The sequence below is a fragment of the Mirounga angustirostris genome, unplaced genomic scaffold, assembly GCF_029215605.1.
Source record: "Mirounga angustirostris isolate CCGP_5_RB_7025 unplaced genomic scaffold, mMirAng1.0.hap1 SCAF_8, whole genome shotgun sequence".
Lineage (NCBI taxonomy): Eukaryota > Metazoa > Chordata > Mammalia > Carnivora > Phocidae > Mirounga > Mirounga angustirostris.
This window is the reverse complement of record NW_026991716.1, coordinates 102,961,500-102,974,336: the sequence shown is the minus strand read 5'-3', so window position 1 is coordinate 102,974,336 and position 12,837 is coordinate 102,961,500. Positions and strand designations below refer to the sequence as shown.

The following is a 12,837-nucleotide window of genomic DNA, read 5'->3' as shown; positions in this document are numbered from 1 at the left end:
TATGGAATTTTGTCATAGCAGCCTGAGCAGCCTAAGAAAGCAATCACAAAGAAGATATGATGAGATGTGAAAGATGAGTAGGAGTTAACTATGTGAAGGGAATAGAGAAAGAAGAGAGTTCCAGAGGGAGGGAACAGCATATGCAGAGGCCCGCAGGTAGGAAGCAGCAAGGCACATTCCCAGGGACTAAAAGAAAGAGGATTTAGCTGGGTAGTGGGGCAGTGTGCAACATGATCAAATTTTCTAAGATTTTATTTATTTATTTAGAATGGGTGCATACAAGGGGGTGGAGGGGCAGAGGGAGAGGGAGAAAGAGAAGCTGACTCTGCTTTGAACATGAAACCAACACAAGGCTTGATCCCACAGCCCCCAAGATCATGACCTGAGCTGAAATCAAGTTAGACACCCAACCAACTGAGCCACCCAGGCTCCCCACATGATCAGATTTTACAGTTAGAAAAGAATGGGTTAGAGGAGGGGAAAAGTTCTGGGAGACCAAGTAGGTTGTTATAGTCCCAGTGAGATATAGTGGTAGCTTAGGCTAGGGTGTTGATGTTGATGGTGATAAAGCTGGAGAGATGTGGATAGACTCAAGGGATATTTGGGAAGGAAAATCAATAAAATTTAGTGGTGGATTAGATGTGGAGTGGAGGGAGAGGGATTGTCAAACATTTACCCTGGATTTTTTACTTGTTCAACTAGATAAATGATGTTGCCATTCACTGAGCATTTAAGTCCTGTGTCTATTAAGATACAACCAACATATGAAAGTTATATAAGTGAACTCTGACTATGTAAGTGCAAAGAAATGGAGAAGAAATGCTGTTATGAACTCACCAAATCAAAGGCTGCTGGAGCACAAGACCCGGAAACCAGACAGGAATCAAACCAGGTCCCAAAGTCCAGGAATCAGTGGTAATAAGAAGTGTCTTTTGACAAGAATCATCTGCCCAGAATACCCCTGACATTGTAAGAATCATGCCACCATAACCAAACATGAATCCTCATCCTATCTTCATGTATGTGCTCCATTTTCAAATTTACACTCCAAGGTAGCAGTGTCTAATTCACTAAGTCATATGCCTAAGTTTGGTCTTCCAAGAGCAGGGAAAGAGAGGAACTGACATCTTCAATGTTATTAGTGGGAGGTGGAGCACTTATCCTTCCCAAGACTGTATTCTCTGAGGACTGCCCCAATAGGAATGTGGTAAAATGCTAGAAAGTCAGAAATAAACTAAAAAATGTACACAATGGTCCACATCTTTGGCAGACCAACATTCACTCATATACTACTTCCCAAAATTACACTTCCCAAAGACTGTTCCTCCTAACATAATGTAGGTGTTACTTATGCCACAAACACACTTCTTTTCCAAATGAAGATAATCCCAAGTCTCTCATTACTCTATCCAGTTATAAGTCTATGAACTCCAGGTAATGTCTTTTCCTCCTCTAGTTTCATTGTGATATATATATCTTTACCCTGAAAGCTAAATTTTAGGATTAACCATTATTGATAAGCCATATATATTATACTCTAGTATAGAGTATAGGGAAAAGAACTCTTCGCCAGACCAGTAGTTTTTGGCTGGAGAAATAAAATGTGATCTTAAGGGACTGTTCTTCTATTTGAACCCCAAGGATTCTGTGATGGATTAGTCAATTGGCAAAGATGCCTATAGTCACCCCCATTTCACACCTTGCTGCCATTATAGTAACAGGCCCATCATTCCTCCAGTGGTGAGTGACCTGTCTGGCTTCTACCATCTTAGGGACTCACTGTTCCTACTGAAATCAGGAAACCCATTTTTATTTTACCTTCTCCCACAGCCTCTAAAGAACAGCCACTACACCCCTTTTGTAATATGCCAGAGCTTCAATCACAACAGATGTCTCCAAACCCTAGTAAATGGAATGTCTTCTAGGACTGCTTGAGGAATGTACTTAATGGCCAGGTGAACAGGACACCTATGATAAATCAAACCCAGTATTCCAATCTCCCAATTATTTGAATTATTTTCTCTACATTATTCTAAGACATTTCTGACATCTCAAGTTCATTTGTAAGTCTAGTTTAGTGTTACCCAGGGCAACTTCTTTCCATCACACAGTATCAGGAATTAGGAATTTCCTAAAAATGAACTCATATCAATAACTATATTCAGCCTAATCTAAAATTGTTTCTCCATCTTTGGTCATATACACTAAAATTCTATTATTATATGTGTTCTCCAAATTACTGCTGATGTGATTTGGTAAAGTCCTCCAATATTTTGATGTCTAAGCCTTCTCTTTCTGGATTTCACTTTTATAATTGGTGTCGTGGGGCTTTCTGTGTTCTAACTCTGAATACAAGTCTGCAAATAATTCTGATTCCGTCTAGCAGCATAACGGTCTCATTTGAGGGAATAATAGTCACATGTTGATTCCATAAACTCTATGCATCCTTCTAATAAATCCTTCCCTTGCCCTTTTATTGCTGGCTGAAGGAGACCAGTAATGCTTTCTGTTATTTTTAATCAAAAGCATCTTATAAAATCAAAGAATTTAGAACCAGCAAGTAGGGTGTTACGGAAAAGCATGAAAGCGTCCTTGATGTTATAGGAAGATCATTTGGAAGTTCATGGTATACAGTGACCAAAAAGTAATTAAATTATCATCTTTGGTCACCTGCACTCTGGTACCCAATAGGGGTAAAACCTGAGGGGACATTGCTGCCACCACCAGTGAAGGATTTGACCAGGTCAGTGACTATGGGTAGAAGTTAGTGTTGTTAATAGCGTTAGAAATCTTTAAAAAAAGAGAATTGAATTCAAATACCTAAATATTTGTGCCACGGTATGAACTAAAACCTGGGAACATCTAGTGACTGTTCTGGAAGTGACTATTCCCATTCTGACTGAAAAAACAGTTCATCTCTGGCAAAACCTCAGCCAAAATCAGACTTTCACCCCTCCCAGCATGAATTCTTTTGGGGTTGTCACAGTTTAATGTCCATCTATCTAGTTCTCACATGACAATAAGATTGTGAACAAGTGGTACCAAAAGGATTTGGATGAGGGCATAGGGAAACACTCCTCAGACCCCTCCCAAGTAAGTACTCTTGTCTTCAAAAGCAATCCCTACTTTTCAGACCCCAGTCAGGCTTGGGAAATCAACAAGAACTGAGGTCATTCTGGAGGTCTCAGAGCCACAGAGGATCATAAACATATTTTAGGAGGAATATTCTGGCCAGAACATCAAAACCACTGCAGCAGAATACCATTATTGCCATCTAAGCTTGGGATAAAAAAAAAAATCATAACATAATGTAGGTGTTACTTATTAGTTACACAATCAGTTAACAATCAGTTTCAAGTAACTGATTGAAAGGCAAAGAAGCTGTAGGAAAAGCCTTGATCAGGTGCTATGAACTGGCTGCCTTGACATTGGAGAGGATGAGGACCAGGCTCTTCTAGATTCAGCAGTGGGAGGTTGAGAATTTCCTCTTCTCAAGACTGAGGAGTCTCACCAAAACTGGAAAGGCAATGTTGGAAGGAAGAGAGTCTAAGAAAAGAGGCAGATGTCAATTAGAGATATGTTGAGATTGAAATGTTTCGAGACATATGAAAAAGAAGCAGGGAACTAGGTCTACAGATCTAAAACCTGTGAGAGGCCTGGACCAGAAGTATTAATTTGAAAATATCTTGTATATTGGGATGCCTGAGTGGCTCAGTCAGTTAAGGGTCTGCCTTTGGCTCAGGTCATGATCTCAGGGTCCTGGGATCCAGCCCCCCATCCGGCTTTCTGCTCAACAGGGGCCCTGCTTCTCCCTTTCCCTCTGCCCTTCCTTCCACCCCTGATCGTGCTCTCTCTCTCTCTTTCTCTCAATCTCTCTCTAACTTGTGCACTCTCATGTACTCTCTTTCTCAAATAAATAAATAAAATCTTAAAAATAATATCTTGCATATGTATGTTAAATGAAACAATGATTCTGAATGACATGCATTAGGAAGACAATGAAGATTAAGAAGACATAAAGTTCCAGTACTGAGCCTTAAGGACATGCCTACATTTAAAGGTCAAGAAGAGGATGAATAAGCAAGAAACAAAAGAATTGATCAGAGATATTGAAAACCAAGAGATTGTTGTGTCACAGAAATCAAGGGAAGAATGTTTCAAAAAGCACGGAATGATAAACATCGGCGAATGCTACTAAGAGGTGAAGTCAAATGAAAATTTAAAATTATCTCAGGAATCTATGATGTGGAGGACATCGGTGACCTTCAGTAGAGCTTGTTTTCTTGGTGTGACAAGGCTAGAAGCCAGACTGGAGTAGGTTGAGCAATGAGTGGGAGGTGAGGATTGTAGACCGCTGGTGTCATTAACAACTACTTGAAGAAATGTGGCTGTAAAGAGAGAGTAGGACAGGGCAGTACCTGAAGGGAGGGGAGGCGTTTGTTCTTTGTGGGGTTTTTGGGGTCTGTTTAGTTGAAGAAACTTTTGTGCTTAAAATCAAAAAGGAAGAATATAGAAGGCGAGATCTAATACACGCAAGAGAAATAATAAATAGTATAATGTTACAGAGAAAGTGAGAGGCTTTGAAGTCCAAAGCACAGGCGGCGGGTTAGTCTCAGCCTGGAGGAGATAGTCCCTCTATTGTAATGAGGGGGGAGACCCTGTGCAGAGATGTATATTTTGAGTCTGAAATAGAAAAGATAAGGGAGTTCTCAAAAGTTGCCTGCTATTTTCTCTGTAAAGGAAGAATAGCATCTGCTGAGCATGAAGGTGCTAGAGTTGAGTTTTTCAGCCTCCACATTATTGACATTTTGGACCAGACCGTTCTGTATTATATAGGTCTTTCCTGTGTATTATTGGATTTTGAGCAGCCCTACCCCACCCCGGTCCTTCCAGCTGTGACAATCCAAACTGTCTTCAGACATTGCCAAATGTCTGCTAGGGGCTGGGATTGGGGGCAAAATCGTCCCTGGTTGGGAATTACCGGGCTAGAGAGAGTAGGAGAAAATGGGGAAGGTCTGAAAGTGTTGTGTTGGGTGGGAGAGTAAATGAACCAAATAGATGCGGGAGGCTTGAAGGGCAGTCCTGAGGCCCACTTGAAGTTGGATATGGATTCTGGTGCAATCAATCTGCCATACTGTACTTTTCCTACCAAGGCCTGGCAGCTGGGGCATAGGCACTGAAAAAGTAGATGTTTGTGTTCCTCAGGGATCGAGGTTTTTGCCAGAGAAATGTGACAAAAAGACAGAGGGACAAAAAGTTTAGGATATTGGCAAAATATTTATCGAAATTATGAATCACAGAATCTAAGCAGGTGGGGGGCAAAGGGCAAATGAAAAATTATCTTTTTAAAGAAGAATGTTGTAGGGGCACCTGGGTTGCTCAGTTTGTTAAGTGTCTGCCTTCGGCTCAGGCCATGATCTCAGGGTCCTAGAATCGAGTCCCTCATCAGGCTCCCTGTTCAGTGGGGAGCCTGCTTCTCCCTCTCCATCTGCCTCTGCCCCCCACTTGTTCTCTCTCTCTCTCAAATAAATAAAATCTTAAAAACAAAAAAAAGAATGCTGTAATAAGTTTAGGAGCTAGAAATGAAGTTTTGGCCTAAACATCTTTGAGATACACAGACACACAGATGCACATGTACACACACACACACACACACACACACCCCACACACATTTATTTCAAAAACAGTTTTACATCATCACTTCTTCCTGTACTAAATGAAGGAAATGAGAATAAATAAAAATAATGAGTTCCATTTACTTTGTATCCCAATTTGAACACATTGTTTCTGTGTTCAGTTTCTCCTGAACTAGATCTGAAAGCTGCTGCAATTTTACATTTGCATTTCAAATTTCCAAGTCCCTTATTTGGCTACAGGTAATGCATAAAACAGGGAGGCACTTAGGATATGACAAAGGACTCTGTCTTTCCTTAAGATTGGTCACCAAAATGTCTTGAAAGGCAGTTGCAGAGCAGTGCCCAGAATTGCATCTTTATTTTTTAGAGAGATCAGTAACACTGAAGAAGGAAATTAATGACAACAAAGTCTACTTTGAGAAATGGAAAGAACCAATGAGCTAGTTTCTTTTAACCATAGATAGCATGAGAGGGGTAAGACAAAACAAAACAACAGCCAAAAAAAAAAAAAAAAAAAAAGCCAGCAACCCTGTTTTAAATTGAACTAAAAACTTCCAAACAAAGAGGAAAGCAAATCATAACCCAAACTGGAAAGTAACTACATCTTCTAATCAACCAAACAGGGTTTGGATAATTTGAATCTACGAAGAAGAGTAGAAGAGGCAGCCAATGCTGAGAAAAGTCCTCTTTGACTAGTTCAGATAATCCTTTCCACATGCCATATTTCTGTAGCTTGAAAAAGAAATTGCACCTGAATGTTTAGCTATTTTACATTTATGTGTTTAAAAATTTTTTGCCTTTATGTGTATGTTTTTTAATGATGAGGAAGATATAAAATATACTAAATATGATTGTCTATGAGGAGGGAAGAATTGGTTTCTTTTTTTCCTTCATTTTTTTCCCCAAATTTTTACAAAAACACATCTCTGTACTAAATTAAAAGTTACCGCATTTTGATGATTTGGCATCAAGAGAAAGTAAAGAAATAGGTGGTCAGCATAAACAGAAAACTGTAGTGACCAGAAAGAGAGAATCAGTGATAAAACCTCTTCCATTTCCCATTTGTTTCCATGTTTTTAAATGAGAAAATTTAGGGATTTAACAAAAGCATTACACATCTGCCTTCAAGGTCAAGTGGGAAAGAGATATATCACTCACCACAAATAAAGTTTTTAAAGGCAGGACAGAGGAGAAGGGAGGCAAACCAGAAAAAAAAAATGTGTATTTGAACATACTGAAAGAGAGCATAACTCTGCCGCCTTATGCAAAATGTACACACTGTCGTTGTAAGACTTTTCAGTTTTTTGTTGGTCCATATCTCCTAAATTTTCTATAGTAAATATGTATTATATTTGTGATAAGAATATAAAATTGTAGAAATACAAAAAACAAAATCAATTAAAGAGGAAAAAATGTAAGTTTAATGGGAGTATGAATACTATAAGAAAGGAGAAAAATAGAAAATTTCTCAGGATGTCCTGGTTTTTATTATTTCTTGAAGGCATGCAGGATAATGGTTTTTATTTTGGTAGGATTAACTGAACATAGAATAGTCATATATAGATTCTGCTATGAATTTGATAATATGTCCTATTAAATATCCATAATTTCTTTACAAAATAGAATAGTCAATTCTTCAAAATATTTTTCATTTAAAGATATTGGTGATGACAGGTAGGTAGATAGAATAGATAGATACGAATTCTATCTCTCTGGTCTTCCCAGTAGTGATTATTGTATTAGAATTCTGATACTAGGTTCTTCAAGTACTTAATAATAATTAACTAATATTAATAAAATACTATTATATTAATAATTAATATTATTTTAATACACATAATACTTTATTGAATTTAATTAATATAATGTAATATTGAATTAATAACAAATATTTAACTAATATGACATAATAATTAATATTATTGATTATTAATAGTTGTTATAATACCTTATACTTGTAGAGCATTTTCTGATATGCATACAACATATAATTTGATCTTCACAACAGCCCTTTCAATTAGGAGTCCGCATGATTTTACAGAAGAAATTGAGGCTCAATGTTTAATCCACAGAAATGAGAGCTAGTTTTAAAAATAGATCTTCTGATTTTTAATCTAACTCTGCTGCCCCTGCATCATTTTGCTTAGTTTAAGCTGCCTACTCTGAGCAAGTTAACTTTTCCTGGAAACATTCTTTTCACTATAGTGCTGTGAGGTACAGTTAACTTAATAGTAACTTTCCACACATCAAAAAATATGAATGCTATTACTTGTCTATGTTTTACTTAATAGGAAAGAGTGTGGAGTATAGAAGTGATTCATAACTTAAAAACATTCCCTTGGTTTGACTTCTCAATAAAAGTATGTATTTCTCAAGCTGAGAAATTCTAGTGTTTTCCTCTGTCGTCTTGAAAATGTTTCTTGACTTTATACTCTCTACTTCCTACTTTTCCAGCTTAAATATTTAATAATACAATTTAGTATGATGTCAGCTTTATTTATTTATTTATTGCTTAAGACATTCCATGGTTCTTGAGAAAGATTTTTTGTAAACTAGTTCTGAAAGGAAAACATTCTTTTTGTAATAGCTTTATTCAAATATAATTCACATACCATAAAAATCACCCAGAGTGTACAATTCAATATTTTTAAACATATTTACAGAGCCATGCAACTGTCATGACAATTAATTTTAGAACATTTTTATCATCCCCCAAAAGAAATCTTGTACCCTTTAGTTGTGACCTTCCACTCCCCCAGCACCCTAGCTCAAGACAATCACTAATTTACTTTCTGTCCCTATAGATTACCTATTCTAGACATTTCTATAAATGGAACCATAGCATATGCAGCCTGCAATCTTTAACTTAGCATAAAGTTTTCAAGGTTCTTCCATGTTGCAGTTTGTGTCAGTACTTTATTCCTTTTTATTGCTAAATCATATTTCATTGTATGGATATACCATATTTTATCAGTTGATGGACATTTATTTTGTTTCTACCCTTGGCTATTATAAATAATGCTATGTATTATGAATAGTGTTATATGAACAGTCATGGTCAGATTTTTATGTACACAGATATTTTCACTTCTCTTGGGTATATACTTAGCACTGGAATTGCTGGTTCATTTGGTAACTCTATACTTACCCTTTTAAAAAACTGCCAGACTATTTTCCAAAGCAGCTGCACCATTTTCATTCCACCAGCCGTGTATGTGAATTTAAAACACTTTTTTCAAGGAGAGGGAAATGATGATGCCAAATACACTTAATAAAATGTGCTTAATTGGGGGGCGTCTGGGTGGCTCAGTTGTTAAGCATCTGCCTTCGACTCAGGTCGTGATCCCAGGGTGCTGGGATCGAGCCCCACATCAGGCTCCTTGCTCTGTGGGGGGCCTGCTTCTCCCTCTCTCACTCCCCCTGCTTGTGTTCCCTCTCTCGCTGTCTCTCTCTGTCAAATAAATAAATAAAATCTTAAAAAAAAATTTTTTAATGTACTTAATGGAACATTATATATAGCCTATTAGTTAACTGAAAAAGTTTTACAAATTTACATTTCCTAACTTTATTCTTACAGTAATTTATTCTACCTTATGAACACCTATGAAATAATGAAATTAGCTCTAGGATTACTTAAGTAAACTAAATTCCTTATAATGGCTACTTACTTTTAAGAATATTGAAATTAAATTCTTGATAGAGATATATGTGGATTTTATTTTTTTAAAAAGATTTTATTTATTTATTTGACAGAGAGATAGAGAGAGAGCACAAGTGGGCAGAGTGGCAGGCAAAGGGAGAGGGAGAAGCAGGCTCTCCAATGAGCAGGGAGCCCGATGCAGGGTTTGATCCCAGGATCCTGGGATCATGACCTGAGCCGAAGGCAGCTGCTTAACCAACTGAGCCACCCAGGCACCCCAGAGATATATGTGGATTTTAATATTGAGACTATAAAATGGGCTCTCTTTGTCGCATCTACTACGAGAATAAAGACCATTCTCAGCAATTAGACTGTTGACATTCCAGAAAATGTTGACATCACTCTGAAGAGACGCACTGTTATCGTGAAGGGCCCTGGAGGAACTCTGCAAAGGGACTCCAGTCACATCAATGTAGAACTCAGTCTCCTTGGAAAGATAAAGAAGAGGCTCCAAGTTGACAAATGGTGGGAAATAGAAAAGAACTGGCTACTGTTCACACTATCTGTAGTCATATACAGAACATGGTCAAGGGTGTTACACTGGGCTCCCATTACAAGATGAGGTTTGTGTGTGCTCACTTCCCCATCAATGTTGTTACTCAGGAGAATGGTTCTCTTGTTGAAATCCAAGATTTCTTGGGTGAAAAATACATCCACAGGGTTTGGATGAGGCCAGGTGTTGCTTGTTCAGTATCTCAAGCCCAGAAAGATGAGTTTAATGCTTGAAGGGAATGACATTGAACTTGTATCAAACTCAGCTGCTTTGATTCAGCTAGCCACAACAGTTAAAAACAAGGATATCAGAAATTTGGGGGATAGTGTCTTTGTTTCTGAAAAAGGAACAGTTCAGTAGGCTGAGGAGTAAGATCTAAGTTATCCAGCTATGGAAACAGCAAGATGCCGGATGATTTTTCAGACTAATTTGTGATATTTTAAAGATGCAATAACAGCTGTATTGATTTGGGGCTTTTTCTTAAACCAATATTCTTTCCAACTATTTGGCAAGTAAACCATTCAGAAGTAAATTGTAGTGTGCCAAGAACAGTAACAGAAAGAAGAGAACAGGAGTCTTTTCTAGTAAAACTTCATGAGAGAAGTGGTTTGAATTTAGTTTTTTGAAGGAATTATTAAGGGTATTTCAGCAAGAGGAATATGGTACCAGTAATAGGCCACACCATGTGGCTGATCACCATTGGATGAGGAACTTTTGGGGGCGGTCCTAAAGGCGTCTAACTTTGCAGAGTCATGGATTTGAATATTTGTGAGGTCAGTGTGTTTGAGTCACTTGTCTGGATACCAGTAACTTTTTGTGAAAAGGCAGCTAAGGAGAGGAACAAAGTGATAAGCCTTAGTAAGTTTAATTTGTGTTCAGGATCCTCTCAATCTTACTCTCTACCCGACCTCAGCTATTTATTCCCGTATGCTAGTCCTTGATATTTTTAGAAACTGATAACCTTTCCATAGTCTCCTAATTCCATGGGTCACATTTTAAATATGTTACCATGCTAGAGTAACTTATCAGGGTTCCCCTCTCCTCACCCCCACTTCCTGCAGTTTTCCCCATCTCACTTGATAGAAACTCCAACCTTCTGATTTCTCAGGCAAAATACAACATTCAACCTTGATTTCTCTTACACACTACACATTCAATCCATCAAAAAAGTGCAGGCTCTGCCTTCAAAGTAAACTATGTTTAAAGACTTAAAGAAATTAAGAAAAAGAGCAACCACATGGAATATATCGAAAGATCTTGGTTTAAAATGAACCAACTGGATTTTTTATTTTAAGGAGTTAATCTTTGGTTTGATGATAATGGTTAAGTTTTTAAGAAATATGAGTGAAATTGTCAACTATAGTTTGAAATATTAGAAGTGGGGTTGGGGAAGGCACTAGATGAGGTTGTAAGTGAAACAGATTACCTATAAATTGCTATTTGTTGAAACTGGGAAAAATAAAGAATATAAAATGTTTAAAAAGTTTAGGCACCTGATATTTCATTTCTTGTTCATTACTGTTCAATCTATGATAGTATCATAATAGTGGAAGACATAATACCCATTTAATATTTGGGAGAAACTGGAAAACCTAACAATCTCAGTGGATGTTCAAAAACTATTTATAATCTAAGAACCAGTTTAAGTATCTCAAACTCAACACATTTTAAGCGTAGTAATTTGTAGAAACTCGATCTGCCAGTTCCAGACTATTAAGTCTAGCAGATATATGGGTCACAGGTTTGGAATTCTTCGCTTCACTTTTCCTATGTTAATTTCAACATGTCCCTCTCATTCCCACAGCCAAGACCAGTATTAATTGTACTAAATAAATAGACTACCAGTTACACATTCAGTAGATGCAATTTGTTCAGATACGATCTGCAACACAGATCTGCTTTTACCTTAGCCCATAATGAAGCTATATATTGCAGAAGAATTCTCCAAGTGAACTTGAAAAATAAGTTCAGTGGACAAAGAACCATAGGTGAATTCCTATCCATTTATAGAAACCCAGGGCTAAGACAAAGTTCTACCTTGAAGGACAATATGAAAGTCTGAGTATGTAGTGCAAACAGCACAATTATTTTGCAATGAAATTGGGAAACCAAATGCTGTCGTGTCATAGTTGTAGATCATTCCTCCAAAACAGGCACGGGCACATGTGGTTTCATTTCATTTTATTTCATGAAAAAATTTTCAGTTGGGCAGAATAATGTCTTATAACTCTTCTGAGTTTATTTGGTTTTTCTGGAAAAGTGTATGATCTTTTATGGGACAGAGAATGAAGTATGAAGAGGGAAACATTTTTTTAAGAAAAAGTGATTTTTTTTAAATGTATCTAATGAACTAAAAACTAAGGAAATATTTTATATTTTTCTCTGGTCATAGAAAGAAACTTTTTCCTTTCATTTCACTCAGTTGAAATAATATACTTGCCTCAAGTCATAAATTTCAAACATTTCAGATACAAGAGCTCCTAAAGGTCATTGTTGACATGGCTTGCCTAGCCTTTTTGCCCTGAATCCTTGGTTTCCTTATTCTTCAAGCACTGAGCAGTAATATCATTCTCCTCACTTTGAGACTTTGCCATCATAAACATTTTCTAAAGGCTTAAAGAACTATAAAGTTGGTTAGCTGGCAAATTTTTGGTCCTATTTATATAAAGAGTGGAGACACGCATAGGATCCGCTGCCTACCAAACCTGAGGCTGTTCCCCCAACACCTCTAATGGATATTACTTAAATGGAGGACAAAAGTTGAAAAGTGACAACCATGTGAAGAACCACATAATCCTAAACTTCTTGCTTACTACATTTTTCTGGTTCTTCCTTTTAAGAATCCTCTAGACACTGTTCTTTGACTACCCCAGACATTAATTCCTTTTATAGGGAAGGAGAAAAATTGAATTAAATTTCTCAAATGCCTATTGTGCCAAACACATTAGTTATATCATTTAATCTAAGAGCCATAGCAATGTTACTGATGAAGAATGAGAGATGTAGA

General features: G+C 37.2%; 1 pseudogene; it reads left to right on the top strand.

Annotated features, from left to right (window-relative positions):
- The window catches only part of LOC123836511 (large ribosomal subunit protein uL6-like), a 32,331-nt pseudogene extending 22,141 nt beyond the window's left edge, over nucleotides 1–10,190 (top strand).
- The last annotated feature ends 2,647 nt before the right edge of the window (nucleotides 10,191–12,837 follow it).